This window comes from Nycticebus coucang, chromosome 8 (genome assembly GCF_027406575.1).
Source record: "Nycticebus coucang isolate mNycCou1 chromosome 8, mNycCou1.pri, whole genome shotgun sequence".
Taxonomy (NCBI): domain Eukaryota; kingdom Metazoa; phylum Chordata; class Mammalia; order Primates; family Lorisidae; genus Nycticebus; species Nycticebus coucang.
Window position 1 is genome coordinate 106138235 of NC_069787.1, and position 5667 is coordinate 106143901.

General features: G+C 42.1%; 1 pseudogene; it reads left to right on the forward strand.

Moving 5' to 3' along the window:
* Positions 1–4361: 4361 nt before the first annotated feature.
* LOC128592443 (60S ribosomal protein L7-like) lies at positions 4362–5097 on the forward strand (annotated as a pseudogene).
* Positions 5098–5667: the final 570 nt, after the last annotated feature.

Here is a 5667-nt window from a genome sequence, read left to right on the forward strand (position 1 = left end):
AATTATTCCACACCACTATGAAAGTTTTAAGATAGACTGTGTTACTTACTGTTCATTATCTCACTTCCAAGAAACACAATCTAGAATGTCCTTTCTGATTCACCCGTGTAAGTTTCACCTTGCTTGGCCAAGGGTGTTGCTGGAAGGGACATTTGTTTTGTATCATGGGAATGCAAATTAAAAACACAATGAGATACCATCTTACCTCTGTTAGAATGGTCAGTATTAAAAAGTGAAAAAACATCCATCCAATGGTGGCATGGATTTGGTGAAAAGGGAACACTGTACACTGTTGATGGGAATCTAAATTAGTACAACTTCTATGGAAAACAGTATAGAGATTCCTCAAAGAATTAAAAGTTGGTCTACCATTAGACCCAGCAATCTACTCACTACTTTACTCAAAGGCAAAGAAGTCATTCTATAAAAGAGACACCTGTTTTTTTCTTTTAAGCAAAGGGAACTTATGTATTAAACATTTGTTACCACCTGGGTGCTTTACATGCTTATTTCATCCTTTTGACAAAGCAAGTATTTATGTTTTCAATTCATAAGTGAGGAAAACCTATGGTTAGAGAGGTTAGACAACTTGCCTAGAGTTATCCAAGAAGGAATTGGCTGGAATAGGATTTGAATGTAGGACTATCACACTTCATTTCTCATTGTTTCTTTGGGACTCTCTGCTATCCAGTCAGGCATTCACTCAGAGAACCTCTGTCTTCTCCCCTGGTATCTTTGCCTTCTCTCATCAGGGCTTCTGAGCACCTGCAGCAGCACTGCCTTCTCCTCAGCACATTGAATCTCAGGCGTTCCTGGGGTCTTATGGCCTGGGAGAAAGGGGTTGGTCACCGTCTTCCCACAAGGATGTCAGTCCAGTCCAGAAAGGTTGAATTTTAGAAGAAAAATTCAAAGAAGGCAGTGCTTAATCCAGGGGAAAGATACTTTGCTGGTGAATTTCCCAGTGGCAGAGAAGGTAGAAAAGCTCGATTCATACAATGTGACTTTTTCAAACTCTTAAAAGACAGTGAAGCACTCCATCTTTATGAGAAGCCAGTCTTTCCCCCAGTGTGGGCTAGCCTCCTTTGGCTGAATTCCAGGAAACTTCTTTCCACGATTTCTTCCCCTTTTAGAATTCTCACCCACATGCACAAACCATAGTCTTATCAAATAAAAAAGGACATGGAGAAGTCTAAAAAAATGGAAAAGTGATCACTTATGTGGAGAGGTAGGTCCTAGTCTGGCTCCTTGGGCAGTGCTTGTTCCCTCTTTGGGTTTTTGTATCTTCATGTGTATAATGTGTGGGTTGGACCACCTAGGACTTTCTTGTTGGTGTTTGACACAAATTCAACGAAACTGTCTAGGTAGAGAAGGGACTTGTACTGGCTGTGTAAGTGAGAGGCCCCGAGCAGCTCTGGCATTATGCATGGATAGTCTAGGGGTCCCTCCCACATGCGTTCAGAATTTAGTCTTTGCCTCTGCTTCCCTGTGACTGCTTGTTTTCTCAGGAGTCCTAACAGAGATGATACCACACCTTCCCTGTCACTCCTGCAGGTCTTGGGAGTAGCTCTGGCTGGCCCTACTTGGGTCACCTTCCATGTCTGAACTGTGGCTGGGGATAGGATGTGCTGATTGGCCAGGAAGAGGTCAAGTGACCTCTACTGGCTGAGAATGGGAGGTATGGAGCCTGCTGCATGCAAACCACATGGCCTGGGTGGAGACAGGATTGTTAGCAAAAATGACAAGATTCTTTTCCCTTGCTGTGAAGACCCCAGTCATTGAGGGGTTGATGATTTTTAATCTCTGCTCAGAAGAACCCAGACCTCTGGGGAAAAACTTTAGGGGTACCTGTAAATAGTGAAGTATTTTCAGACATTAATAAAGATTTAAATGGTCTGAGGAAACTGTTTATCACTTTTGGCTGATTTACTATTGGGATTTCACATAAGTTTTCATTTTGGTAAATCTTTTTGATTTTGCTGATAAAAAAAGCCTGGAAACCTTTGAGGAGTAGCTGATATCAAAGGTTTCCATTTACAATGTTCTGGTGGATTATATGCCAAAGTGAATTAATTATCTTCAGTTAGGGGCACATGTTAGGTAGTAAATCTTCAGGCTTTCTCCACCTTGTCCCTTCTTCTCTCAAATGATCCTTCTGGCTTTATTAACATCTCTGTCAAGCTAGAGCCAAATCTGTCCTCATCTCACCTCTGAGAATCCACCAGTTTTGTGCTTGCAAATATTTCTACAGATGCAAGAGGACGCCATTTTCAGCAGAAGCACAAACCAGGTGCTGCTGCTTTCCTACATCAGCCTGATTCCTGAGTTGCTTAGAAATGGAGGTACTTCATAAATGCTATTTTCTGGTCTGAATAACATGGGGCCAAAAGAAAAGAGCTTTCAAGGATCAGCCAATCTTAACATTTGGGTGCCCAGGGAAAGAACAAAAATGGAGGTCCTTAGAACGTGTTTGTATATTTGTAAGTTACAAATCAAGCTAACAAAGTAAAATACAGTAGAATGTCCATAGTTGACCACCTCCCTACATTGACCACCTCCTTAAGTTGACCTGATTTTCACAGATCAGACATGCAACACATGTACGTGTTGGTACAGCAGACCTACTTCCTTATGTTGACCACTGTTGTGTGTTGACCAGCTTATTACAGTCCCTTGGGTGGTCATCTTACAGAGGTTCTACTGTATATTTTCCTCCTCTACCTTGACAAAAGCACCTGTGTAATGACCTAGAAGGCTGGATTTAAAATCAGAATTCTCAGACTGCTCAGAATATTTGGCCCACCCCTTTTCCCACACTGACGTGGCTCTGTTCTATGAGGAGTCTCACATACAGGCATGTGGACACCTCCATCACTGTCTAGGTTCAGTAGACAACTCTCACTAAAAAGTCATTCTTGACCATCTCATGAGCCTAGAGGTATGCGCACTAGTGGCTCATTTTGTCATTAAAGGACAGAACCAGGAAAGAAGCTCACCCAGGCCTGGAAGAAGACTGAGGGAATTCTGGTCCTGGGTACCTGGAATGTGTTTTAGAAGGGGGTCACATGTTGTTGCTTGTGTCCTTTTTGGCCTCAATCTCCTCACCCTGGAGCAGAGCCAAGCCAGCCAGGGGCCAGAGCAGAGTCATCTAAAGTAGGATGTTCAAGGCAAGAGCTTGCCTGGGTCTAAGAGCAGCAATGTTCAGGTGGGTAGGATGGGCTTAGGTGACAGAGCCTAAGTCCTTTAGAAACAGAGAGTCTCAGATGGAGACTCAAGAACTTTCCTTGGGAACTGACCTCCTAGTTGGGTATCAGTGTTACCATTCAGTTAGATCATCTAGAACACGTATTGCAGGTTTAGTTCCAGACCACCACAATAAAGTGAATATTTCAAATGAGTCATATGAATTTTTGGTATCCCAATGTATATAAAAGTTATGTTTCCATTATACTGCAGTCTATTAAGTGTTTAATAACATAATGTTTTGGGTGGCGCCTGTGGCTCAGTGAGTAGGGCGCCGGCCCCATATGTCGAAGGTGGCGGGTTCAAACCCAGCCCCGGCCAAACTGCAACAAAAAAATAGCCGGGCATTGTGGCGGGCGCCTGTAGTCCCAGCTGCTCAGGAGGCTGAGGCAAGAGAATCGCGTAAGCCCAAGAGTTAGAGGTTGCTGTGAGCCGTGTGACGCCACGGCACTCTACCCGAGGGCGGTACAGTGAGACTCTGTCTCTACAAAAAAAAAAAAATAATAATAAAATAACATAATGTTTAAGGAAACAATCTAAATACCTTAACTAAAAATACTTTAATGCTAAAAAATATTAATGATCATCTGAGCCTTCAGCACGTTGTAATCTTTTTGCTAGTGAAGAGTCTTGCTTTGATGTTGATGACTGCTGACTGATCAGGGTGGTGGTTGCTGAAGGTTGGGGTGGCTGTGGCAATTTCTTAAAATAAGACAACAGTTGCTCTCTCTCTTGGTTTTGGTGCTCTGGTTGAAGATGAAATCCACCAAAGAGGGAAGACCTGAGTCTTTATTACCCCATGTGCCAGCACAGAAAGGGCTCTGGGAAAGCCTTTATAAAATCTATAGATCCCCTGAAAATCAAGTGGCCTTGGATTTGGACATTCACTAGAACCAGTTAAAGGCTGATGGGACCATAAAGTGATATTTAGGTAGTTGGGAGATCCCACAATTTAACTTGATTTCTAGATGGAAGTAGGATTCATCTGATACTAGAGAAGTAAAGTTTCAAGGGACCAAAACCAGATCTGAATCTCACTTTTCTAGTATGGACCTCTTCAATGCTCTTATGTCCTGGATGTACAATCGATGATGACTGCATTTTCCTTTTGTGATGGAACCATGGAGGGTATTGAAGAGAATAAAAAGAAGGTTCCTGCTGTACCAGAAACCCTTAAGAATAAGCGAAAGAATTTTGCAGAGCTGAAAATCGAACATTTGAGAAAGAAGTGTGCTGAAAAGATGCTTCAAAAGGCAAGGAGGAAGCTTATCTATGAAAAAGCTAAGCATTATCATAAAGAATACAAATGTACAGAACTGAGATTCGGATGGCTAGGATGGCAAGAAAAGCTGGCAACTTCTGTGTACCTGCAGAACCCAAATTGGCATTCGTCATCAGGATCAGAGATATCAATGGTGTGAGTCCAAAGGTCAGAAAGGTGTTGCAGCTTCTTTGCCTTCGCCAGATCTTCAGTGGAACTTTTGTTAAGCTCTCAACAAGGCTTCAATTAACATGCTCAGGATTGTAGAACCACATGTTGCTTGGGGGTACCCAAATCTGAAGTCAGTAAATGACCTAATCTACAAGCGTGGTTATGGCAAAAATTGTAAGAAGCAAATTGCATTGGCTGATAACAGTTTGTTTGCTCAATCTCAGGGTAAATATGGCATCATCTGCATGGGGGATCTGATTCATGAGATATATACTGTTGGAAAACACTACAAAGAAGCAAATAACTTCTTGTGGCCCTTCAAGTTATCATCTCCACGGGGTGGAATGAAGAAAAAGACAACCCACTTTGTAGAAGGTAGAGATGCTGGTAACAGGGAAGACCAAATCAATAGGCTTATTAGAAGAATGAACTATAGCAGTGGTTCTTAACCTTCCTAATTCCACAATGTATTTTCATTGTTAAAAAGGGGTCACGACCCACAAATTGAGAACCGCTGAACTAAGGTGTCTGCCCTGATTGTTTTTGTAATGTGGTCAGTTAATGAACAGTGACTGATTTCAAATTGAAAAAAAAAAAAAAGATTCTTAGGCCAGGTGCAGTGGCTCATGCCTGAAATCCTAGTACTCTGGGATGTTGAGGTGGGTGGATTGCTTGAGCTCAAGAGCTGGAGACCAGAATAAGCAAGAGCGAGACACTATCTCTAAAAAAAAAAAGAAAAAGAAAAATAGCCAGGCATTGTGGCATCCTTCTGTAGTGCCAGCTACTTGGGAGGCTGAGGCAAGAGGATCTCTTGAGCCCAAGAGTTTGAGATTGCTGTGAGCCATGATGCCATGGCAGTGTACCAAGAGCAACAAAGACTATCAAAAACAAAATTCTTTTATTAAAACAAATATGGGTATCAAATGGGTTTTAGATGATGCTAACAGTCTAAGTTTCAAAGATAACAGGGAAAATTACCATCTCTGAAACACTTA